Below are 27,861 nucleotides of genomic sequence, written 5' to 3' on the forward strand. Positions count from 1 at the left end.
AATCAAAAGTCACTGTCCAAAAGTGACATCTCCGAATGCCAAATGCATCAAGAATGGTTAACTGACATACTGCACGCTATAAAGAAAAGTATAAGCAAGAAGCGGGGAGACCCACAAATGCATGGTCATGTCCTGTCACATGAGAGCATACATGTATGGCATTACTCTGACGAACAAAAGTATTATAGCCCCCTTGAAGAGCTGCTAAGATTATACCCAAGACCATGAGAAAGATGCAACCTCTACAGTCTGGAGTCATCATTGACTCCACTGTCTTCAAATGCAAGCAGGCTCAGTCTAAGATTTCAACATAAATGGTTAGTGTTTTCAGGGCAGAAGCAGTTTTAATCAGATTTAAATATTCACATTTTCCAGCATACTCATCACCACATCAGAAACTTTAGATACTCAAATTATCCATGATTCTGTATGCATTTCACCAGAGAAGGAACATCAGCTGGAGGGGATGCAGTCTGACGGGAAGCAGCCGCAGCACTGCTGGCTACAGAGCACAAGACATGTGGAGCCCCCAACTCAAACCTGGGGACAATCGATGTGGTCACAGTCACAGGGCCAGACTGCGGACTGAGGACTGTTGGATTTCTGCACTCCGGTGTGGGCGAGGTGCTCGGCACACTGCAGGACCCTGGCCATTGCTCATTTTCCAGAATGAGGAATACGCAGAACCTTCAGCTTCCCACCAGGGCCTGTCAGTCATGGGCAAGGCCATTTTAAATCCCACTTCCTGTTATGATACCACAAAATCCTGCCGGGCAGGGCTCTAAGTGGGTGCTTTAGAAGATGGAAACCAAGCATTAAGCATTAACACCTCATTCCACAGCAGATCTCACTGGGTGGAAGAAGCTAGTCCCACTTTGGGGGCTCCACCCCACAGCAGAGGGTCATGGCAGGACAGCGCTCCCACCTCCTGACTGCCTGCTCCTCCCGGGCTGGAGGATCTGGAGGATCCTCCGCCACAGTGCAGGCCCCTCCTTCGCCCACAGCCTCGGCAAGGGCTTGTGGAGATCAGGTCTCTCACACACCAGCTCTCATCTTGCTCTGTCTGCAAGAGGAAGCCAAGGCCCTTCAGCCCTCTGTTTGAACACTCCTGCTGGCCCAGCTTCAGGAAAGGGGGCCGGGCAGGGGGAAGGCTGACACAGAGCAGCAGTAGGTGGAACACAGGACACCTCTGTGGTGTATCCAGCATAAATCAACGTGCAGTAATGTTGATACAACAATATTTTAGAACCACTGCACTACTGAGCTGTTGGGGCCCTCTTCACCATTACACAGAAACCCACAGAATTTGGACAGAGCAACAAGCAGGCTTCTTACCAAATGAAGAATGCTGCTGTCAAATGCTGGTTTGGGCAGAAAGCAGCCCAAGACTAACAACAATTCTGTTTTTGCCTTTCTGAGTTTCTATTAAAGAGAAAGCTACTATAATTGAGGAACCTCTGGAAAGAAAAAACAAAATCAGTCTGAAGCTCCCATTTCTCTTGCACAGTTCACATGACAGGTACAACTTAACTAGTGCACCTATTATTGCTTTGCTGGCTTCCTAATGATACATCTGGCTTTGATGAGGAGATTTGTCAGCCCAGCTGGTAGATAAAAGATTCCTTTCCTTAGGGCTGAACTTCTGATTGCCTCTTTCAAGCTTCAAAAGAGACCAAATGATGATTTAGATGTGGTCCTATCAGACAAAACACAGCAGGCAGGAGCTCGTGCTGGTTGTTCAAGAAGTAGGATTGTTGCGAGAGCAGAGCATGCAGATCCTGGGAATGGCAACGCTGTGGCTGGAGGACAAACTTCTCCCCATTATCTTCCCAGCTCCAGCACAGCATAACAATTAGCTGATAACTCTTCTCAGCTCCCAGGATTTGGAAGGACAGGCACTGAAGAAACATTCTTCCAATTTCCTGTTTGAATAATGCAATCCTCACTGTCTGGATCTCATCGTCAGAACATCATGCTGCACCCTGGCCAGCTTTATTATATCTTTCATGCTCAATGTTTACATTTTGCCTTTCACCCTCCACATGTTTTCTGTCTAGAGCTCTTGAAGGTAAGACATGAGCTTCAGCTATTGCACAATGAAATCTCTCCACAGAACTTTAATACTGTTCTCCAGAGAGTTGGGTAGATAGCACCCTCCCCTACCATCCTTGATAATCTGCAAATTCTGATGAATCCTTGTTTAACCAAATTTTAAATAGAATACACATATAATTGTTTGCTCTAGCTTCTTTAAATTTTCATGCTGGAAAAGGTTGGAAAATTCTTGGCAATGAGTTTGTACTTTATATATAAAATGTCACTTAATTTGCCTGACAACATTGCTGCAGTGGTACATTCTCAGTTAGTTGTGCTTGTGATGACAATAATGAATGCTATGAAAACATTTAGCTATACTAGGGAATCAGAGAACAGAGCTGGAAGAGCCCTTAAGAGTTCATCTAGTCTAGCTCTTATGCCTTAAGGCAGAATCAACTGTAGTTCGTCCATTTTCAGATACTTGTCTAATCCAGTCTTAAAGCCTTTCAAATCTGGAGACTTGACAACTCACCAAGGCACTAAATTCCTGTGTTTCATTATTTCTGTTCAAAATGCACAGGAAAAACAGCTTACTGCTCTTTCCCCTTAGTAGAACACAGCTTTCCTCAAATGCAACATCCCAACCTGGGTACAATACTCCAGGTAGAGGTCTTACCATGACTCACTGGCATAACAAGATTATTTCACGTTTTAAAGACACCTGCATGGGTCTGTTCCCTCCATCCAGGACATTGAGAGCTACAGTAGATCACTGTGTAGACACAATCACAGAATCATAGAAACACAAGGTTGGAAAGGACCTATAATCTAGTCCAACTGTCTTCCTATCACCAATACTATCCACTAAGCTATTAAATCATATCTCGTAGCACCATGTCCAGGCACATCTTGAATGCTGTTGTTCAACTCAGCCTATAAAAATATGAAGAAATTTTGTTTAACGTTGCATCTATTACTATACCACTTAGGAAAATGTTTGTACTAAAGAAGTTGAATATAAAAACTGTTCCAAGGATCACGCAATCAATACCTACTTTATTTTAATTAAAAACAAAACAAAAAACATAAGGCAATGGAGTTTATACAACTGCTGCCTTGTCACTTGTCTCCCAGGCTGAACTCACTGGAATTCTTGCTTTAATGTTGAGCCTTTTGCTTACCATAGCTGAACTACTCTTTTTAGGCCACTTCTCCAATCTTTCAAAGATTATTTACTTAGCGCACTGACACACTTTCAGTAATTCCTCCCAAACTTAGTTTATCACCTTCCTCTCTACAGTAGATTTTTAGTTCTAGCATAATTGTACCTAACTGAAATTTCATGATTATGTTCTAACCCAGAAACAATTACATATACATTTAATAAATACAAGGTGACAAAATATAATAATTCTATATACTGTTTGAATAGTGAAGTACACGGTCAATTGTTACATTCTACCTGAAGCGATGTACACTTTCTAGCAGTTTATCTTAACTTTGATTACCTGTTTGAACAGATGTATTTTTAGAGTGCTAAGGAAGAAAGTGCAAGAGTTAAGAATTTTCAAGAGCAAATCAGATTTAGTTGGCAATTCAGAGTATTTTTGTCATCCTATGCACTTTGCTAGCAATGGTGTGTTAAATTAATTTCTAGTGTACTTCAGAGCAAATGTTAGTGCAATTATTCTGCCCGCTAAAAGCTTCTCATGGTTCATGCCAAGTTTTGCCATGGTATTTTATCACATGACAGCATTTAGCGAACTGCACATGATTAAATTCAATTATGTCAGTGAAGATGCAAAACAGCTCCACACAGCTGGCATCACACAGGTATGTGGGCAAAATTCACCAAAACAAAAACAATACGTAAAATAACTATAAGATTTTTCAGGACAGAGTTTGAACTAAAAAGCCATTCTCTCCAACAAAACAATGGCAGAGTAGTATGCTAAATCATGACTAAGAACCCACTTGATGTCAATGTCAATAAATGGATAAGAACAGAAAAATCAAAGAAAAGCCAGGAAAAACAGAAACTGAAAGCCAGCATCAAACATGCCCCCAAAGGATCACCATGAGCAAAACGATCACTGTTACTCCCTCCTTGCTTGCTGACCAGAATTAACAACAGCAAATAATCATTAATTATGCCTGTAAGGATTGCATCAGCAATCTCCAGAACAAAAGAAAAAGTCTAACCAGTAGGGACATTTTAAAGAAATACAAAGTGCCTAAGCAACCTGGATTACATTTAAAGCAACAAAGTTGGAAGTACAGTTTTGGGAAACTGTGTTCTGTACTAGCTCAGGTCCCAACAAACCATGAGATCATGTCTCAGGAAGCCCACCTGTGGATACAGATACACTCTGCATTTGTATTAATAATGCTGTCAGAGGCAGAAGCTTCTACTGGTGTCTACCCCTGTGATAGCGATGGGGAAAAAAAAACAAGCCAGGTTACTGAAAAATAAGAATAAAAAGCTTTAGCAACAGGCAAAGAATGAAATTATGTGGTGACTTATCCTTTCACTAACCCTTTGGTAAGAAGGACCACGTACAACAAATGTAAAACTTGAAATTTAACTTCTGTTAACAATTAGATAGTCTGTGCTTGTTCGTTTTTTGTTGCGTATAACAAAAAACTTTGCATCTGACAAAGTGTGTAAACAATCTTAGAAGGCTGATTTTCATATTATCTAGCAAGACAGCATGAATTGTCACAGTTTTCTATTGCATCAGGCCAGCATTATACCTACTCAGACATTATTTCAAATAAAAAAATCCTGAAAGCTTGGAGAAATATTCAGTAGACAAATTTCCAATGGCAAATTCAAGTATTCTTTAAGACTTGTTTCTGCAGCGATGAGATGGTGTTATGTTATTGCCCTGATCAGCCTCAAAACCAATGTGGAAATCTATTATAATTTTTCACATTTATAAATGCATACAAAAGTCAAACTAATACAACAGTTGTTGTATTGGCCTAGAGTAACAGATTACTTGTGTGTTTCTAATAAACAAATAAAGTCCTTGGAAAATAGGCATGTAGCATCAGCAAAATATTCGTGAATCTTTCATTCACTTGGCTTATTACAGACCTGTTTATTCATCGCCATTAATTCAGTCCCACTAACACTTATATGAACATCCAAGGGTAAATAAATGCTTCTCTGCATAGCATTTGATCTCCATTTCAAGAAAAAGCAAGGTTAACAAACCATTACCGTTAGTCAACGGGATGTTGTCTTGCACTCCTTCTCCTCAGCAAATCATGCAGGGTCCTTAGAGATGCACAGATTAAGAGATGAACAGATTAAACCAAGAAATTTGGGCAGTACGTGAAGGTATCAAGGTGATTTGACTACAGAAAGAATTGTTATGCTAATTAAGAAGAGGAAATAGTCAATTATCAATGGGAAAATTTTACTGCCAACCTAAAAAATCCCTGAGTTTAAACCAGACAGCCAACCTTAGTTTCATAAATTAAGGCAAATTTTGTAGCTGAAAGTTTAAAAGTTTTTTGGTTTTGTTTTTAAATATATTACAGAAAAAAGTCCAAGGAATCTTCTTTGATACAGTCTGAGCTTCTAGATAGCCTCCCTCCTCCAGAAGAGCCTGTAACACTGGTGAACACATGCTCACACAGTTTCTTCCTAAATTCACATACAACTTGAGCTGAATGGTCAAATAAAACCTCCAAAAGAACACAAAGCTCATTAGTACCAGCAGATATTGCCACACACATGCAGAAAGGGCGGAGGAAGGGGCTTGTCACAAGACTTGTGGCAGGACAGGATCTCACACCAGGCCTGACAAGTGACAGTGCCCACTCACCGATAACCCACATCCCATTCCAAAGAAGGATGAGGATTCAAAGCAAACACTCATTCTAAACGAAAGGAAGTTGTGAAAAGGTGGTAAGCTGCTTGTCTCCTACAGTGTAGTTTTTGTGCTGCCTCTTTACCCCAACTGTAAGTACAAGACTGTACAACACCGAGGTGAATGCATTTAGACCGCAGCTTAATATTAAAGAAAAAAAAAATCTATTTCCAGATGCACAGCATGCTCACTAAACATTGCAATGCTGTGAAGCAGCTGTTCTCTAAGTGGCCTTCCTCTAAAGAGAACATTATGTTCTATTCTGCATGAGCTCAGAGAATCCAGGATTTTTGCCCCTGCTAAAAACCACATGCATGTAGACCCCTTCCAGGCTACGATGCTTAACGTATCCTGAAATGACTTCCAAGAGCATTCTTTGGAAATCCTTTGGTTAACATGAATGTTTCAGCCAGGAATGGACTTTTCTGGATCTTACTCACGGACTTTTACTAAAAACTATACCGACTCATTTTTCCAGCCTCTAGGAATATTGCATGCAACTGACATTTTTTTTTTCTTTAAGAACCTCACTCCAGGATCATTATTAAAAACTATTTCCAGACTTGGGAATAATTGCACATATAATGCCTTTCCAAAAATACCAATATTAGATTATCACTGTGCCCAGTGAGTAAAAAAATGATAATCCTAGTAAAATAGTTACAAAAACATGCTTAGGAGTATTACAGAAACTTTACAATGTATTGAAATCCGATCACAACTTCATCTAAAAGTTACCCAGTTACTCCCAAATCGTACCATTTATTCTCACCAACCTACACAATTTTCATGTCAATTTTGGAATATTTACTCAAGCTCCAGCTCAGAATTTTACTGTCATGCACATGTCAACTTTCACTTGTTTGACAGAATAAGTATAGAACAAATTAGATGCATCCTACATGTGTACGACTGCAAATTGTCCTAGTCGTCCAGTAAATAGTATTATCTTGCAATCAAGTACAGGGTTTTAAAAATGTATTGACAGTATTTGCAAAGTTTCAACACAACTTCTTCCACTGGGAACGAACAGTAGCTGTTATTACTGTTTTCAGAAAGAGAGGGTATGTGAAAGGCAAAAAAAAAAAAGGATAACCTTTTTTCTGTTTTGTATGGCATCTGCATTGGTAGTGATGTGACAACTACATAAGCCAAATCACAGACAGAAAAAAAAAGTCGTTTTTAGGACCATCTTAAATGGAGATTAAGATTAGATTCATATTCATATTAATTCCCTTTCTACCTTTATGGCCAAGCAGAAACAGAGTCAGGAATCAGCCTGATTCTCCCTTCACAACACAAAATCTAATTCCGACTACACGTAGACTAGTGGGAGTCACACAGCTTCGAATGAGAAACGTTCCCTTTCCTAAAGGCTGCATGTCATCAGTATTTGAGACTTCCACAGACAACACAAGTACCTGTAAGCAAGGGACAGGTAATGTTGTCCTTGCACAGCTAGGATTCCTGCAAAGAAAACACCACTAAAATAAATTAATAGTTTAGTTTACTCAAAACTCCTGTATTTACAGACTTGTAACTTAGAGCAACTTATCTTACACTTAGAGCAAATGCTGCAAGTTAGTTCCTATGGCAATCAGCAGTGTCATTAATCTGACTGTAATCAGGATCACAGTCATCACAGTTCATTAGTTCATCCTTTTAAAGTAATATTTTAACAACTGTGCTGTTGATAATCTGCAGTTATTTCTGTATCTGGTTCGGTTCATTAACTTGGGGGAAGACCCTCAAGGCCCATTTCTCATCTGCAAACCGGGAACAGCATCGCGCACCTTCCTTTGCCTGGCATTCTGGGGGTGCAGGGCACTGAGGCACTGCTAGCGCCTCATCTTCTGAAGCGCACCCTGCCAGCACCTCCCACTGAGAACAATGGTACTTGCTGGCTGCTGAGAGCTTTTGAAAATCTGGCACTGAAACATTCAGGAACGTTGCATCACTCTTTTCGAATTGGAACTTCAAAGTCACTTACATGACACAGGCTTTGCACTGCCTTCCAAAAAATGTGTATTTTCAGTGAGCAAGCCTGCATTAGCTCTCCTGTGAGTACAAACCCAGGGAGTACAAACCATTGGCAGCTTTCCTACACATCAACCCAGGCAAGGTGACCCTCGGAAGAGAAAAGAGTGCTAACCTCGTTCACTTGTGATCATATGGACCTGTGACTTTCCTCCCATACAGAGAGCAACTGCTGAGCAAGAGTTCCCAGGTGACAAGCACCCCCACCACACACTTTTCCAGTGAAGACACGGACTAAACTGTCTTGGATTTCCATGGTTCTTTCAAGACGTTTTACAGGATCAAAATTTTAGCTCCATAAACTATCAAATGTAATGTCAGTTCATATCCGCCACACAGCTTACATAGATAATTTCAACCGTTATCACTCATTAAGAAAAGTTACCTTACAAAGCAGAAATAAAATATACCAGTAAAAATAAACTAAACTGAAAGCAAAAATTATTTAGCTATTTAACCTTGCCGGCACAGTGGAAGAAATATTACATAGGCGGCTAGATATGGCACCATGTCTCAAGGCTCAGACAGAGGCATTCCTCTTGCTGAAAGCAATATTGTTTTAACTCACATGCTAAGAACAAAGGGAGGGATGCTTTGTCTTAGCATTCACTGGTTGTTTCTTGCCACACCTGTGGACACAACACAGCCTAATGAGGACATACGAATAAAGGAGCTGCACATTCACCTTCTTCATTTTTCAACAGAAATCTACTGTTTGATGTCAGCTCAACAGAGGTCTTTCAACACTAGTATTATTACTTTTTTTAATCCTGAGACACTTTTAACATCAAATTTGTGACACGACACTTATTTTCACAAAGGAAAATATTCTTGGTGTTAACAAGAGATTGGCATTAGAAAACAGATGCTAAGAAAAACGGAATATCAATAGCTTAACTCTCAGGTTTGCCACTGGCTTCAATAAATTTAGGACTCATTTTCTAAAGTGATGAGAAAACCACAGACAGGTTCGCGATAAATAAACTTTAGCAGACTACTCAGAAGGATTAACTTTGATTTTTCAAAAAAATGCAAAATGTAGGTAACTACAAGAACTTTATACAAAAGCTTACAGCCAACATTTATTTAGATTCCTTTGGAAAGATACTGTTGTTTGGTTCCATTTTTCTTACATAATTCTGAACAACTGGTAAATGTCCTAAAGAAATTGTGCAGATTATCCTTATTCAAATGTTTTGGGAGAAGTCAATAAAACCAGAAAAACCCTGCGTAACCTCAAGCTTATGAAAAAAAAATAAACGAAGTTTGAGCAAAAAGTAAACTAAATGTACTTCAGAAAAATACCCGTAAATAAACAGATGAGAATAAGCAAGAACACCCCAGTTCGTAAAGGCATCCAAGGGTTTTCCCAGAACACGACCATGTGCACGTGGACTTCACAGAAATGTCTGCTCTGGTCTGCAGACGCGGAAGCATTTGAGAAGCAGGTCTTAACTGCCTGCTGGAGTCAACCATCCTATGTGGTAACGCATCTTCTGAAATGTTGGCATCTCCTTATCAGGGAAATACTGCTGCACAACGTACTTGAAGCAACACTAACAGGGATCAGGAAACCCTTGAACACAGGATTAGGAGCCAAGGTTGAAGCAGTTTTAGAACAGCAACAGCACTGGGAGAGTTGATCTGAGAAGTGCAAGCCTCAAGAGTGGAAGGAATTGGCAAGTAATATCAAGAACTACACCAACATACAGGCAAGGCAGCAATGATATTAAGCAAGAGCAAAAGGTAGGCTGAGTATCTGGGAAAAAAATCTTGAAGAGTGAGAATCAATATAGGGAATTATTCCTAAGGGAAACAGTGGAAGCGCTTTTGCGTGGGTATTTTATGAGAGACTGGGCATACCACCAACAAATGTACTGCAGGAAAGAATCAGACAATGGCAAGGAAATGGATTAAACGTGTTACTAAGACAATTTCCAGATCCGATTTCTGTGAAGAGAAGACCATGACCTCACCACTGAATCTGTGGTGTTACCATTAAGCACTGTCCCATACAGGCCCCAAGCCCCTCACTGGAAGGGGTATGGTCTTGAGACAGACCACACCAAAGACCAAAGGGGATCTGGGAGTGCCTCTTCATTGTTATTTTATTTTTGTATTAATGATGGGTCAATTTATGGCCACAGATTTTGTAAGACAGAATTCACTAGGGATACTGAGGAGCAGAAAATTGAGACACAGAATAAAGCTTTTGGTGAAAACAAGAGGTCTGAACTTGATTAAAAGGAAAAAAAAAAAAACACAACTCAGAGGAACAGAACATTTGAAGACACATATGGGGGAGAGTGACTCTCTTCCAAAGACAGATGGCAGCGATGGAAACACTGAAAATGGCTGGTTGGCCAAACTGCTTTTCTGTATTTGCCTCATGCTTTCCAGTTCATTCCAGTTCATTGAAGCACAGCAGAAGTGTCAGCAGCTTTTCCCTGCAGAGTGTTCCCACAACAGTAACAAGCACAGAGAAAATCTGAGCACCTATCTGCATCTGATCAGGTCACAGGCACTCTGTGTATCTACCATTGGCACTTCCAAATCAGAGCAGCTATTTCAGACGCTGCTGCAGGAGGGAAAAAAAAAAAAAAAGCCAAAGCTTCCCTTTCGTCGTTGACTAGTAGGAACCGGCCACAAAATCCAAATAAAGAGGAGCTTAGCAAACAGAGAAATGGTCTATTCAGGGGACTAGCCCACTGTAAACACATACACTGCCCAATTAAAACATCCTTCCCCTCTCGTAACAATGATTTGTCCCCTCGTGGGACACCTTCGTGTGCTGAATTTACCAGCCCCTCCTTGCAGCATCACAGGAAAATGAGAGAGCTGATTAACTTGGCAGTCAAGCCAGGAGACATGCACAGCTGACGTGATAAAACAGGACTCAGAGATTCAGCTCTCATCTCATGGCTGCAAGCTGCTGTCAGCATTCTAGGACAGCTTTACACTAGCACCATGCGTAACGAGGCCCTCTCCTTCTGCCTGACGGTTCCTGCAAGCTTAACAGTAATTTACTGAATATACGACACCTCGGTTAACACGAGTTCCTTGACGAGAGATAATTCTCGAGCATCTATTTGATCTGTGTTTTGTCATCTCTTTACTGGCATGCTCCCAAACCTATCCCTTGAGCTAGCCCCTGGCTGGGTTACTGCACAGCTGGACACTGAAGACGTTCATCGGACAGAAGCGTGCTCACTGCCCTCCGAAGACGGGAGAACAAACAGAGCAAGGAGTCATCCAGCCAGTGACCTGTTAACACAGGTGGACAACAGCAGATGCCAAGGGAGTATTATAAAATGGGGAGGGTGTGAAGCGATAATTCCTTCGCATAGTCTACCACCATAGGGAAGCTGAATGGAGGTTGTGTTTGTAGTAGTTTTTGATGTAATTTTCTTTTGCTAGTTTGTTCAGTTGTTTCTTGAATTCACAAGAGCTTTAGCACACTCTGCCATGCATCAATTTTCATAAGTTACCTACAATCTACAAAAAAGCATCTGCTTACCTAAACCTTTCTACTGTTAATTTGAAATTCCGTAAGTCTTGTATTGGAAGAGATTGTTCACAATCTCTGCCTACTCCTGTTCTTTATTTCACTAATCATAATCTACTTAAGGTGTCCAACAGCTGGGACACTCGGTATCAAAATCCAACAGTCTCACTGAACTGTCATGATCACTGAAAAGGAGTCAAGAACACAGGGAAAAAAATACAGAGTTAAATACTGAGAAAATACAGACTTCTAAATTTGATCCTTTTTCAAAGGAACAAAGTTTTGCTCCATAGATCTTCTAGGAATGCTAAAAGATTAGATTTCAAGAATATAAGACCTTGGGGAAGCTTCATTTATTTTCTTTTGGCCATTACTTCAGCAGAAAAACTACAGTAGTTTAGTTTTGCTCCTATAGTTCTAGAAATACAACTGGACACAAACATACAATTTAATAAATTAAACATGCACAGTTTGGATTTGGCAAATTAATCCACTTCTGTGATCAAGGAGAATTTGAATATGGATCATTCTCAAAAGCGTTGGCAAGACTTGCCTTTGCAGTATCCTGAACACTTAGCTCACTACCTTTACATACACCTCCAAAGAACTCAGACACGAATGCCAAGAGTTCTGGTGGAGGTTCTAAGAGCTAACAGACCCCCTCCCATACATTCATTTCAGCATTAGTTAGTGAGACAATGCGATAAATTCCGCTATCAATACGGTAACACAGTAACCGGCTGTTTATTTTACCACCTGTCACTAAACACCTCCAGGTCATCTGCTCAAGCAAATGCAGAATATAGACTAAAGCTTCAGCTAAATAAAGCTGTTGAGCCCTTGTATACCTTTTTACCATTATTTTTAACCTATTGCCCAAAACAACGGAAAAGGATTCCAAAGCCTCTCTACAGAGGAACATAACAGTGCACAACCCTCTAAATTTAATGCTGTTGTTCCTAAAGGAGGTAATAAATATCAGATGAATAGGAGAGCTGTGACTATGCCACCAGCATGGATTGTCATTTAAATCCTTTCCAATTATAAGAACAATGAGAGCATATGCCTGGGAAGGACTTTGGGGAGTGATATACTTTTAACCTCCCACAGCTATTTGGTCAAGGGCCCTCCAGGGAGCTGGGCAAGGGGGCGGACAATGCGATAAGCGGGTTAGCTTCCAACAGGCCCTGCAGCTTTAGGGAGACGATGCTGTGTTACCAACCGCACACTGCACCCAGCAATACTGAGTAGCAGGGCATCAACGCTTCCAAGCCTGTGTGAATGAGAAATTACAGACAGCCCTTACTCCAGGAACATACTCGGTTGATCTTCAGCAGTACCAAACTGAAAAAGGAAAATGCTGGTCTCCACTTTAGCAGACTGGGAAAACTGGACTGTGTAAAACAGACTTTCAAGTATTGCCTGTGCAACTGTCACTGAGCATAAAAAAGAAACTCAAACAGACACTTCATATAATTTCCTTGCCCTGCTGCTTTTAATACCTTCCTTAAGGTCCCAGCAAAGCACCTCGTATCTATCTGCAAAATTTACTTCTAAGGCTTAAAGTTAAAAAGTTCTTGAAATTAATCACAAGCCTAGGGGCATTATTAGATCAGGCGTATATCTTTGTAATATTCTGCATTAAAAAGGGAGAGTTCACTAAAACACATTTTTCTTTCCTTTCTCTCCATTCAATAAAAGTGGATATTGGAAAAAGGTACCTTATTTCTAGCCTGGATTTACTCTATACCGCAAACGTTAAATTAAGTAACAGAAGGATTTAGGAGATTTATTGTTTCTGCACTGGTATATATGGATGTATCTCCAGAAGACAGAGTGCAGTGGGAAAGACTTAGTAAGACATGCAACAATCTTCTTATCTTTCAGAGACCAAGGAAGGAGGAACTCTATTACTCTCATTGGTTTTGCTCTTCAAATTCCTTTAAATGTTTAAATATTTATGATTTTTCCATAAGACTGCATTTTAATGCTTGTGCATGACACAACATTTCACACAAACTATTATATGAAGAACCGGGACAGGCTAATATGGACTAGAACAAATCTATCCTCCACAAGAATGAAACATGTTTTCCTTCTACAGGTGGTTCAAGCGCACTTGGATACCAACCAGCCTCTTTTTGTCAATAAGAGGATCACTGAGTATAAATCAAGTTTTATGAGCAGCGCTGTACACCTCTGTATTCCATTACCATTGGCAATGGTATGTCCAAAGCCCTTAACTAAAAGCCTTTCACATCTCAGCTTTACTAACACAGAGAACTTCAGCCATCGTTTTCACGGGATGGTTATGTTCAGTTCATACAAGTCATACTGACACATTCGCTGGCGACTGGGGAAGGATGACTCCTTTAGCTGAAAAAATGCACTGGGCTCATGTAAGCAGATCCAGCATATGCATTTACTGAGCAGTTTCAGCAAAATTTTGACTAAAAGATAATGCGTATTTAGTCAGCTGAAACAGATTGCAATTTTCATATTTTCAGTCTCCTGTTGTACTCCAGTCTTCCACCCCTTCCTCAGGGCAACAAAGTCACCAGGGAACTGGTCTAGCTCCTGCTGTACAGGATTGTACAACTGTATCCCTGTGGTTGCACAGATGGGAGACAGCAAGAGAAAAATTAGCATATTTTGCTTTGCACACCATGTTGCTTGGGGAGGCTCTGGCAAATGTCTTTATACATACGGCAGACAAAGTTTGGCTTGTCCATAGTTAAACCTCAACAGTTCATTGTGAAGTACTATAACAATGATACAGGAAATGGAAACCAAGACAAAAAAACAAACAAGAAAAGGGTAAAGCAGGCTCAAGTACTTTGCTCCTGAAAACAATTTCACATTGATTGCTCAATAGCAATGTTTGAACTGGAATGTCTCTGTTCGGTTTTAGTCAGGCTCCCATTTTGGCAGGGTGTGTTACCTTGCTTTCTCCTCTAGCATTTCCTTGAGATACAGGCTGCAGGTTGTCTGACCAATCTTAGGACGTCTAAGTCTACCATGTCTCCTGTAGCTACTCCTGCTGTAAAAATAAAGATGCACTTCTAAGAGATCATTCAGCTGATGCACTTTAGGATAATCTGAATCGTGCCTTAGAAACTTCTCTCCACTGACTCTCTGAATACTGGGGTTACCAGCTCTGCAGGGCACAGCAGATGTCTACGTTCAGTCCCTTTTCAGAGACAGGTAGGAATCTTCTCACCTCACTTCAGCCAGAAGTACAGAGGCTGGTCTCGCTGGGGGCAATAGAGAGAGAGGCAGGTCACAGAGCACCACTGAACTTTGTGGAGCAGCCCCCAGGTATGGCAGCTCCCCTGGGCTGAAGCACCAAACAGGAGAGGAGTAACATTTGAAAGTCTCTTTTGGGTCCTGCTTGAAAACAAACAAACAAAAAACAGCAGAATGCTAATAATAAAAAATCACATTGTAATCTAGGCACACAACTAGATGATATAAGGTACTTGCACTTCTGGAACTGACATACAGGATTTTATACCAAACTTGCAGAACCCCAACAATATGACTAAAGTGCTTCAGATTTGAAATAGCCTGTAATTTTATGAACCTTTATTTAGGAGCATATTTCCTTGATGGAAATTGCAGACTTAATTACTTTAGAGAATTCCTTCATAAGTATTTCCTCCATTTCTAGAACACGTGTATTTTCCATACCCGGATGTGTTTTTGCTGTTCTCATTAACATCTCCCCAATTAGGCCATGTTGAGAGCCACAGAAAAACCCTCATTTGCAAATACTTAGTAAAGAATGGCTAGAAGGTGAAACTTGAATTTCTTTAAGAGGCTTCAAGCCTAGAGAGGGCTGTGAGCAAATTCCCTTCCGATTACAATTCTGAGACATTGCAAATGAGGCAATGATCAAACACTGGAACATGGAAGAGAAAGAAACAGGCGGTAATAATGCAACAAGCTGGAGAGAAAACCAAGCTACTGGGGACTGCTGAAATTGCCTATCACTCACAGCTACTACTTGAGTCAAAAAAAGATTTGAAAACCAAGATATGATTATTAGATCTGCAAAATACACCAAACTAGGAGCTGCTGCTAGCATGAGGAAGGACATACAGGAATAAAAAGCAAACTAATCTTGACAAATCAGAGAAGTCTGGAGGAAATAAAAATTAAAAGAAGATAATACGGATTTTAAATTAGTATCAGAATTCCCTATTAGATGCATCAATGGACAAAGAGGTAGTGGGGGACATTTTCAGAGGGATACTGTGATTCTGCAAGAATTCTGCCTTTTGAAAGCGTAAAGAAAGTCTGTATGCAAGTTCTAAATATCTTTTTAAGAAGTTGAAATGCAAACAGGTGGACCATGTTATAAAAGAGAGGAAATTTGTTCTAATGATCCTTTCCAATCATAAAATCCCTCTCTCTCTTAACGGCCAATATTCTCCAAGCTCATGAGAAGCAGTAATTTCTTCTGAGGTGCTTTTCAAGATTAGTTTTCAATTTCTGCTATTTTCTTGGAGGCATATCTAAGAGATGTGGCTATATACTTATGCGTTAAACACTGCAGACAAGATAAAAGGGTTTCTGTGATGGTATTTCTAAAAAATTATAACTTTGAGCAAGGAGAAGTTTGAGAGAAATCATTCAGTTGGTAAACACAGGAAAAACCCTGGATTCCCCTTTACAGCCTCGGCTATGGCTGTCACAAGAGAATAACTACTGCAAAAGAGATTTCCTTCATCCACGTCCTACAGCATGTGCCAAAATGCTTAAATTCCTGATTAGATGATTACACACCAACCATGGAATAAAGTTCAGGACTATCACAGAACACAGCTTTTGCACTCTTACCATTTTTTACAAATATTGAACACAGGCCATGGCTATAAACCTAAATCCTCATTCTTTCTGCCACCCTGCTCCCTTTGACTATTGAGTAACAGGCTCTCAGTTTCCAGCCGTAAGTCACCATCAGTTAAGGGATCCAGCACGCATTATCCATCTTTCTCCTCCTTTCTCCAAACAGCACCTGGACCAGCATCAACTCTTCAATACCTGAGGGTGACAGAGCACTGGAACAGGCTGCCCAGCGGGGTTGTGGAGTCTCCTTCTCTGGAGACATTCAAAACCCGCCTGGACGTGTTCCCGTGTGACCTGATCTAGGTACTCTCCTTCTGGCAGGGGGATTGGACTAGATGATCTTTCAAGATCCCTTCCAATCCCTAACATTCAGTGATTCTGTGTAATCCCTTCCCTTGACCAGCTAGCAATGCCATGCCAGATGCACCCCAGGATACGGGTGGCTCTCCTGGCCACCAAGGCACACTGCTGGCTCATGTTCAGCTGGCTGTCGATGAAAAGCCCCGAACCCTTTCTGCGGGGCTGCTCTCCAGCAGCTCTCCCCCAGCCTGTATGTATAGCCAGGGTTGCCCCTTCCCAGGTGCAGAATCCGACACAACGTGCTGAATGGGAAATGTTGGGGAGATTCAGGGGCTGATTCAGAAGACAGAGGTGACCACTCTTTCCTTCTACCTATCCCTTCATCAACAAGCTATCTTAAATTTTCAAGCAGCTAAATTAATATAGAACACCTCCTCAAACTTGTCTTCTTCAGCCTAAAGAGAGTAAAAAGCCCTATAAAGCATACCATCTGGGTAACACAGCATATAGGAAACTAAGTTTACACAGATGGGACATATCGCACATTCCCTTATGTCCCTATCAACACACCAGCTTTGCAAATCTGCCATAAATAAAAAACAAAATTGACAACACATTATGTCTGAGGCCAGCAGGGCTGTGTACGCCTAGCATGTACTTGGCAGAGTCTGGATTGTTCTCTCCACTTTTAACAAACAACTCACTTATAAATGGAAAACTTGCTAACGTTCGAGTATTTTGCTGTGTTCAAATGTCAGAAGGATTGTATTCAACCGAGTCTCCTAAAGGGATCAACTAAATCGCCATCAAATTCATAGAGATGAAGCTGTAGGTTGCTTAAGACCTAGTAGGACTTGACACAGCCTTCTTATGAGCCACAGTAGGGACAGACACAGATCCGGAACATTTTCTATTAATTCTTTACCAATATGTGAAAATAATGTTTTAAAGATGTTTATTTTCACCAGTTACATTAGGTGAAGAATATAACTGAACACTACAGCTGAACACATATGGAAATGCTTAAGAAGCAGCTCCATTTTCTGTCCAAGAAGTTTCTAGACAAACACAATAAACTATGCTACACACATGGCAACTCAATGTACTACACAAAACCAACCAAAACAAAATAAAAGTTTGTTTTCTTAAAAAAGAAACTTCATTTATTTTGTAGGAGGAGTATATGAGAGAGGAGGGATTATTCTGTACCTGCCTATTTCAGATAAGAGAATAAGGTACAAAGACAAGACATACCAACTCGGATTGTATCTTCATCTAGCACATATCGCATCTTGCACAGTAGTTAGCGGTCGATGGCTAAGGAAGAGAACTGGGCAAATATATGGCCCAACACATTTCCTGAGCCTGCAACAAAGTGTACCTTAAGATCTCCACATGCCAGGTCTTCTGCCTTGGTATGAAACAGACTTTGTGGATCATTCTTCCAAGAACATGTCCAACATTTTCATGCAAACTATTAGCACTAGAGTATTGTTTCAAAAGCTGATGCATTTTATTTATCGTGCAAAGTATTTCTTTTTGCTTCTTTTGAACTTCCTACTTCCATTTGCTGTACCTACTTTTTGTTACAGAATGAGAAAGAGTGTTAAACAGCACAGGTCTTGTAAGACTCCCATGCGACTCTAATGGTAACCTCCGTCCACTGTAACAACTATTACTGCCACATGTTTTCTCACCAGTCAACATTTAAATAAAGAGTATTCTTTCTCACTCCAAGACATTAAGCTTGCCTTAAGAAGCTGTGGCAAAGCACCCTGTCTGAAACTGTTTGAAAATCCGAGGATATTACAGGTACTGGAACATCCTAATTCAGACTTTTGATGAGCCTTTCAAGTCCTTTGATTTGTCAAGTGCAACTTCCTTTTAAAAAGACACGTTGACTCCTCCATGTTCATATAAAGTTTATCATATGCCCAATAATTCTAATTTATATTACTAGTTCAATGTTTCTGCACAGCAGAAAGCCAGATTTCTCAGTCTGCAGTTCCCCAAGCTCCCTGGAAGTCTTTTCCAAGTTGTCATCATACCAGCCCTACCTATTCTCTGTTAGGGTTGAGGATGCTTTAAGTGAAAGGTTGCACACAAGTGTTTATAACTCAGCAGTTCCTCTCTTGAATCCCTCCTGGGCTGTAACATCATCTGGCTCCCGCAGTTCATTATTTGTCACAGCTTTCTTAAATTTTCTAGAGTTCATTTTGAGATCTGGCTGGATTAATTTTGAACATTTTGAGTTCTGGTGCAGAAACCATGATGAACACAGGTGCCACAAAACTCATTTCTTTCTTTCTGTTCCTCCTTATCCAAGTGATTCTTTTACAATGTAGTTTTTAAGGGTTTTTGCAAACCTTCAGACAAACTTTTCTATTCCCTAAATATTTGGAAAAGAACTGTTATTTGGCCTTCCAAAGTGTTTGTTCTTTTCTATCATCCTCACTTGGTCATGACTTCAGCTTTTGGAAGGATGCCTCTAACTCTATAGCTTTTCTTCCCTGCTGTTTCACATCATAGCTTTTCTCTCTCTCAACTGGCTTTTGATAGGGCTGGGGCATTTGCTCTTCAGTATAGTGTTTTTAAATAATCTTCACGCTACTACAAACATCTCCCCATTTTCACTGCTTCTTTCAGTTTCTTTTTAACAAGCTTCCTCATTCTTGGTTTGGATTAATTCTGCAAGGATGTGTAAGTACTCTTGTGTTCACACTTACAGGGGGCCACTGGTAGTAAAATTTTGCACCAGGTTCTGCACAATTCTCAGGAGAAAGTCAAAAGTATTTTCCTCTTTCTAGATTCCCTGACCAGATGTTTCCCAAAGGTGTTGTTCGTGATGTGTAAGAGGACTGGGGTGCCAGTTTTCTCCTATTGTGTTTCCTACTTTAAAGCTACATACTTTGTATTAGTCTATAATTTTCTGATCTGAAAGTTTGCAAAACTCCTAATCTTCGGGATTCTATTATAACACAGTTATTTTCCTGATTTGATTTTCAGCTTTAAGACACCACAGTCTTTCTCCATGGGTTTGAAACCTTTTGTCATTTTTATGTAACCTATAACTTGATATCAGGGTGTTCCAAATGACATTTTTCTTCCATCAACCTTCTTACTGCCCTATTTAACAATTTCACATAAAAAACAAACTTCTTAGGTCATCTACCTCGTTTCTTAAGATTTCAGAGTCTGCCTAGAAATGCATACATATCTGGTCCAATCTTCTATTTTTTCATGTTATGTCAATGCTAATCTAAGTGGAGAAAAAAACATTGGTCATATGGTGAAAATTTTCAGTGACAAAGCAAACATGGCAGGCATAAGTTTTTATATGATAAGAAAAATGAACCAGAAAGCTTATTTTCATTGACAGTAGACAAACCCTATAATAATTCAGCCAGCAATCCCAGGGGAAGGAGGGATATCTTGTGTCTTGTTTCTCAGGTTAACTTTTAACTGTTTCTGAAATATATACATGAACACGACAATGTACTTAAAAAACCTTCTGTATTTATTATAATTTTAGCATGTCCCTGAAGCTATATGCTAAAATACACAAGTACAGACATGGCCATCAGTGATTCTTAAATCTCTTGAAAGAGAAAAGAAAAAAAAAAAGTAATTTATTATAAAGAGCTACATGGAAGTCTGGAGGCAAAGAAAGCCAATGAAATATCTAGAGAAAGGGTCCATCTCATGGTCTCAATAACTTAGATTCTGAAAGAGAAGAACGTACATAGTTACACACCGCTGTCAGATTTTGTTTCCTACACCCAAAACCTGATGGCCTGCCACTCTTGAAAAAATTATATTTCAGCTTAGTCTTTAGTTTATCATGTTGAATTTTCCCCGTTCATTCTACAGAAAATGTGAAAACTATTAATTATTCAAGAAAGAGAATTAGTATTTAGCTATTATTCATCATCTAAGTACAGAAATGTTTCCCTTATTTCAGTTACATCATCTTTACTACATATGTAAGAAAGATTAATCCACAGGACGCAAGGAGTTCCGCTCATATCAAGAGATTAAAAATAGTTGCTCTCTTTGGAAGTTCAAAAATCAAATGCATCACCAAATGAAACATTTGATCTAGAACCCTGAAGAAAAGCAAAAACTGACAGGACCTTGCAAGCGGTTTACTTTCAGTGCTCACTGAAAGATAACTACAACAGTTACTTAACCTTAGCCAACTCTTCCTGTTGGCCTTCATGTTGATACTGCTCATGTTTGGGACCCCCAAAATAGCACATCATCAGGAAAAGAAGCTATAACTGAAAAACAAATTCATACTTGGTGAAAGATTTCCAGACACCTGCTATGCTACTAATATTGCTTTTTAATGAAGTGTAAAATGAGCAACTTAGCGCTATGGCCAAAAAATTGGATGCTGTAAAATGTTACAGATAAAATTTTTAGGTCAAGGGCTAAATCCTCACAGAAGGAAAGAAAAGAAAGTTACCAGAGAGCGAGCAAAAAGCATCACCCCTAATAGTACACACACTGGTAAAACAGAAAAAAACGACTGTGCAGTGCGTTATAAGGGGATTTAAGCATCAGTAAGTATTGAAGTGCTGCTCTTCATTCAGCTGACCCCTCCGTTACCCTACCTCTGTTCCTGAAGTTACTAAGGTTATATGGACAAGTACCTCCTTATGATACTTACCACTTGAAAGACCACAGAAGAGAAAATGAAAGCGATGTTAATTGAAAGTGATGTTCCAGTTATCAAACTATACTTCACACCATATTTTAAATCTGCTTGAGTAACAAGTACTGCCTCTTGGTCTAAATTACACTGAAGAAGCTGCAGAGTCTGTTATTTTTTCTGCATTGATTCATCCTTAGGAGAAAAACTATGGGCCACACAAAAACCATGCAAAATCCCAGGCAAACCAGGCCCACCACTCTCTATGGCCTTTGTTGTACAACACCAGTCCTAGGACAGACCTTTTGTCAAGTCCCTGAAATGTAGCTGCATGTACAGGACACGAACAACCACCGAACCAAACCATACACTCCGCACAGACCTCTTGTTAAAAATGTCAGTTGTGAGTTTTATTTACAGTTTTCACTTACAAAAAAACCTACTGGTATAATATCAAGTACCAAAGAAGACAAATTAACAAAAAAATAAAGAAACACTCACTGCACCGTGAGAACAGGTTTAAGAGGGAGGGGGAATGTATACATCATCTTACAGAGCAAGTTGAAGGAATTTTCGATGCTTGGGACAATATGGCCCAAGGGAAATGGTAATGGGAAAGAAATAAATTCTTTCACCTCTGGGTTGAAATCCAAGTCAGGCTGGTAGTAGCCAAGAACCATTAGCTTAACATCTGCTAGCTGTTTGGCAACCCATGTGAAGTGAGTTATATTCCTTAGTGTCCACATCACAGTCCCACTAATTGGCACCATGTTGGCAATCTAAACAGAGAGGTTAAAGACTGAACATACAGCAAGCATGAGCTACAAGATTAGTCAACTTCAGTTTTGAGTACATATGTGATAAATTACACATTTGGTGTATGTAACTCCATCTAATTGCCCCACCATCCTGTCCTGCCCTCAGAACAAAGTCGTAAATCCAAACAAGCCAACAAACTGTCAGCATTCCCTTGTCAAGCACACAGTTTCTGAATTACTAAGACACATTATTAAGTTCACTACTATTCAAAGTGTTTAAGCAACTGCTTAAATTTCAAGCAAAATACCGCAATACCGTACAGCATAAAGTTAAGTATGAGCTAAAGTGTTAGATAATAGATACCAATATCCATTAAAAATTATTTTTCTTAATAACACCTTTTAACTCAGAAATGCACAATCTCACTCAAAATGCAGTAATGATATAGTCTCATAAATCCCAAGTAGCAAGGCTTTTTTCTTCATCTTTCCTTCTGCAGTTTCCTAACAAAGAATAAGTGCAAAGGCACAAAGCTGACCTTAGAACAAGATCCATCAGCTTTATGAAAATCATCCTTTGTACTGCCCTATGTTAACACATTTGGGCCTGAAAAAAAAAAGGGGGGGGGGGGGGTCATCTAAATGTGTCAGCACAAAAACCAGCTTAAACTATGAAGGAAGAAGACTTCTGTGTTGCAGTTTAGAAACTGTTCCTGATGTTTACACATCACTTCAGTTTAAAGAATTGTTTATCATGGGAACATGATGAAAGCTACTGAGCATGAAGGGAGATAAAAATGAAGCCAAAAGTATCTTTGCCAGAACTCTACCAGAATACAGAATCACAAAGTAAGCTCATCTAGGAGGGACCTCTGGAGGTTTCCAGTCCAATCCCCTGCTCAAAGGAAGGCCAACTTCAAAGACAGATGAGGCTGCCCAAGGATATATTAGATGAAAGCACAACACAGTACAGTGCCCTGCAAAATCCACATATAAAGAAATTGCTCCTGCTAGCTGAATACCCCTTCCATTTACTACTGCTCTTGAAAGATTCAAGTTCTAAGCTGTTTTGAGAGAAGTAATAATGGTTACCTGCCATTAAGAACAGTGATCAACTGAAAGGGAAACCAATCTAATCTTAATATCCATTACTACCAACATTTGGAGAACTTAGCTTGGTAGAATGCATACTTAAGGACGGGAGACTGTCTGAGAGAGCTTGGAAAGTATACTCCTCCCAAAACCCATGTTTTAAATTACGTTGGAAAGGTATGCTCAGACCTCATAAAAAAAATGCAGGCAGTGACAAAAGGCCAGCCTGCAGGAAAACAAACGGCCCCCAGTAAGTCTGCATTCCACAGCCATGTCGAAAGAGATTGATTTTTTTTTCTTCTTGTGCAAGAAGCAGAGTTAACATGGTTAACACGCAGAGAATCTGATAGTACGTAAGTTGCCTTAGAGATGAACAGCCTGCTTCTACTAACACAGTTAGTAGGTTCTCCTGACCACTGCCAGGCTTACCTCTCCTCTGACAAAGCCTGACTGATTTAAATTCTGTGAAGGGATGCTGCCAGTTCCTTGGAGCTGCACACACTCTCCAAGGGTTTTGTGTTTGCTTGCAAGAGCTTGGTGGACCAAGGAATCTGCCTGATATAGCGAGACTTCCTTCCCCAGAGTCACAATATCACTGCCTGGCCTACTATCTGGTTCGGGCAACAAGGATGCAACTTTTTTTTCCTGTCACTGAGTGCTAAGCCTCCAAGGTAGACCTTTTCTTACTCTCTTTTGTAACGTTTAGACTAAGAATAGGGCTGCACCACATTTTTAGGTGCCAGACAAATTCCTTTCCATCGAAGACATTACTATTAATTTCTTTTCACATCCTATCGCTGCAAGTACTTATATTGACTCTGGAGCTGGGATCTGCTGTGCTGACATCTAAAAGAGAATTAAGGGAGATGGAAATGACTGCCAGGAATGTAACACAAGCGGAAGGAACCAGGCCAGCACCACAAAGACACATATTGCAACTGTTCTGCCTTTGGCTGTATTCAGCCCACCGAGCTGCCAGTTCAGGATGCACTGAAGTAAATCATGAACTAATTCACGATGCTGCATGATGTTTAGTCACATGATAAGGTCAAAGTAAAGATTGTAATCAAATGATGAACTACTTTGTCAAACAGCTCTAACATTCGCTCCCATGCAGATATCAAATGAGCCTTGATACTCAAATAAATGTTTTCTCGCAAAACCAAGTATAGAAATAATACCAAACGCATGAGTTTCCTGAGAGCAATTCTCCCCTGCTTGAAAAACAGGAGGGGTCCAAGAAAGAAATCCTTCTCTGCGGGGAGGGAGGCAGGAAGGAAGGAAACATGAATTACATACACCTCTGGATAAGTTCCCCTTTAAAAAAAAAAAAAAAAAAGAAGGAAATTAAAGTTAACTAAAAAAGAGTATGTTTAGCATCACTGAACAAGCTGGGAAAAAACTAGGTAATCCTGGTTAAAGATAATGCTGCCTCCTCCTGTCACTGCTAGGCTTTCCACATTCATTACGACAGGGAGAGGTGAAAGGTCCGTTTTCCACTCTTTCATTTGAAGCGACACTTTGAAGTTACCTGCACGTGAGAGTCACTATTTGCTGGTCACCTCTCCCATATGTCATCTTATGCTCTTTTGTAATAGGGCTATTAAAAACCATGTGTTTTCACTTTTTTTTTTTTTATAAAAAAGGATAACTTATAACCGAGCTGAGACAAAGGCTCTGTTGATAAAACAACATGTGGATTAAATCTGAAAGGAGAAAGAAAGCTGTTCTATTAAGCTGACAATTCTGCACAGAGGGCTTATATCTAAATTGGTGCAATAAATCAATAGGAAAGATTTCTTTGGCTGAAACAACCATTTATATAGGCATGGAACAAAAGCATTTTTAAATTGGTCTGGACACAGCACACAAAAGGGCTTCTTTGGTTTTGTTCTTGGTTTTGCCCTCCTCCCACCCCCCTCCCCCTTTTTTTTTATTGCCAAAGTTTTGCATTTGCTTTGCTTAAAAATATTTACATTTTGGGACATAAACTTCTGACAAATTGGACAGGTAGCACCACTGGGCTCTTAGCTACTGAAAAAGTAAAAAAGTGCTCACTCCATTTACCTTATTACATTAGGCAAAGGACTGGCCTAAACTTACGCTTTCCCCCATTATGTTCCTGTCCTGTGTTTTCACAAGCACGGGTTCTAATTTGTTTTTCAAATTCTATTAGAAGCAGCTTTTTAATTCTTACTTAAGAAGGAAACACTCTTCAGTTGTTGCTACCTACCCATGTCAGGAAGCAGTTTCTCCCACGTCTGCTGAGACCAACAGAATATCCTGCCACGTCAGGATCCGAGTCCTTAGATAGACACTAAGCACAGGGAAGTGCTCAAGAAACTACAATCACCATCCTCAAAATACTGCCCAGAAATACGCATTTGGTCTCCAGATCCCAAAGCTGTTGCTGAGGCACACTGAAAAACAAGGAGGACTTGGCAGAACATTTTAAGTACGACACTGATTGTAATTGTAGATGGGACCAAGAACTGCAACCATCTCTTTTAATTAAAATCAGATGGTACCTGGAACTGATTTGAGAGCTAAAGCAGAGATGACACTAGCATCTACTAATTACATTTGATACACACATGAAGATGGCATTGGCTACCCCATGCAAACATGTCACCACACAACTCCAGCTAGTGTTCAAAGAATGACAAAGACCAAAACATAAATCATCGTAAAAATAAACTGTCAGTTCTACGGAAATGTTCTGTGAGAAAACATTTGTAGGAGATGCTACTCAACACTGGAGAAACGTATTTCATTCCAGTGTGCTGGAGCTTCTCTTCAGCACATTTTTTAGATGTCATTGGCTGCAAGATTAATATTATTTTTTAGAATACCCAAATTTTATGCGTGGTAAAACACGGGAGGGCATCTACATGTGGCAAGGAGTAATAACGTTGAGGGGATGAAGACTTTGGCTGATGCTTCTATCTTTCAAAACTTTGTTCCTAATTTCATTTACAGAAATCACAGGAGATGGGCTTCTTCAAAACCATTAAAAATACATTCCTCAGCCCCCACAGATGAAAATACTTTAAGCTCCCTAACTGTTATTTTCTGCCAGAGAAGTCCTTATTTATTCTCTTTCACCTTAAATTCCATTTGCCAGTCAAGCAAATAAAAGATTCCTCCAAACTACAGCTGACGCAGTTACTTGGGCACCATGCCCGGCTGCTGGACAAGCCAGCCCGCCCGCCTGCCCTGCTCCCAGCTCACCAAAACGATCCCGGGGGCGACGCAGCAGCCCCGGGGCCAGCTCTGGGCTGCCCACCTTCCGGACCTGCTGCCTTTGCCCAGAGAAGCTGCTCCTGCCACCGGCCCGCCGGAGGTGGAGCGCGATAAGGAGCACTGGGGTCACAGGCGCACAAGTTGCGCGCCAGCACGTCGGCTGACCGCTGGAGGCACGAGCTATTGTGCCCTAAAGGCAACACCAGAGACACGCCACCCAGGGTGCCTGCTCTCATCCAGCATTTTGTCCTCCACGCAAAGCGGTTACCGACAGACCAAAGCTTGGTAACTAACTGTACGTACAGAAGATCGGGTCTTAAAGAATATTAGCAATTAAAAACTTCTTGCAGTCTACAGCCTCAAGCAAAGGAAAAACTGACTTTCTAAAGCTACCCAGCCATGACTTTACTGCAAGAGCAAGCTCCTGCTGCTCACCTCATGCCAATCAACTGTGCTATGGTCTGCACGAGTGCTCCTTCCCATGCATCTGCAGCCACGCACACGGGCCATATTGCAGCTCTGCTCCTGCTGCCTCCTCCTCTACCATTTACACAGGACGGACACTGAGGGCTCCTGGGAAGGAGCTTCTCAGCTTTCCACCCTTAATCCAAGCAACCATTCTTTGCCAACAAGGCTTACAAGGAGACACGCTAGTGGGACAGAAAGGGCAAATGCAAGAGAAGATAAAAATTAGGGAAAGTAAAAGATGGCCTAGCAAGTAGTGCATTTTTCTTATTGTTCTACCTTAATTTTGGGAAGCTGACCCTCCTGGATATTAGAGTTCATGGAAGCGCTACACAGTCATTCAGGATACCAAACAAAGTACAGTCTTCTATCTGCAGCACAGACACCGCCTTGATAAACTCTCTGGCTGTCAGTGTCTACCACCTCTAAGGCACAGCTGCCACCTCTGCGAGGTGAAGCCAAGCTCCTGGCAGACAGACCCGCCAGTCCCAGCTGGGAGGAACTCGTCCCGGTACGGAGACGGTCAGCCAGCCAGAGGACTGGTTTCTGGCCATAGCTGTCACTACCCTATTCCGTGACCGTAAGCAAATCACAACCCCACGCGCTGCCTCTTCTGAGGCACAGGAGCACTGCCGAGTGCCTACGTAAAACCCAGCCAGCAGCAGAAATGCAAAGACAGAACAGGGAATGGAAAGGCAAAGTAAAGCAATACATTAAAGCTGAGGTTTGTGCGCAGTAGGCACGGTTCCAGCATAAGACATGCGCTTCAGTTTAGCCAAGCCTATCCAGTGTGGGTATGATTCAGTGCTAATTGCTCAGAAAAATGTTTCAAGTTACACCGGTTTGGTATGCTTTTTTAAAAGCAAAACAAGGTATGTTTTGGGCAAAGCTAAGATTCTGTTTATGTTTACAGACAATCTGACTCCTGCACATAAAGAATGTTGCTCCCTGGACAAAAGCTAAAAGCATCAAGAAAAGTCAAAACTAATGCAAATGATCTGGCTCTATAATCTTGCCAGAAGAGAAGCACCAAAACAC

At 40.6% G+C, this 27,861-nt stretch overlaps 1 protein-coding gene across 15 annotated transcripts in view; it reads right to left on the bottom strand.

Moving 5' to 3' along the window:
• The window catches only part of EXD3 (exonuclease 3'-5' domain containing 3), a 296,493-nt gene that overhangs the window by 257,709 nt on the left and 10,923 nt on the right, over positions 1-27,861 (bottom strand). The gene's annotated exons all lie outside the window — the stretch shown is intronic.

Source organism: Anser anser (assembly GCF_964211835.1).
Source record: "Anser anser genome assembly, chromosome: 21".
NCBI lineage: Eukaryota > Metazoa > Chordata > Aves > Anseriformes > Anatidae > Anser > Anser anser.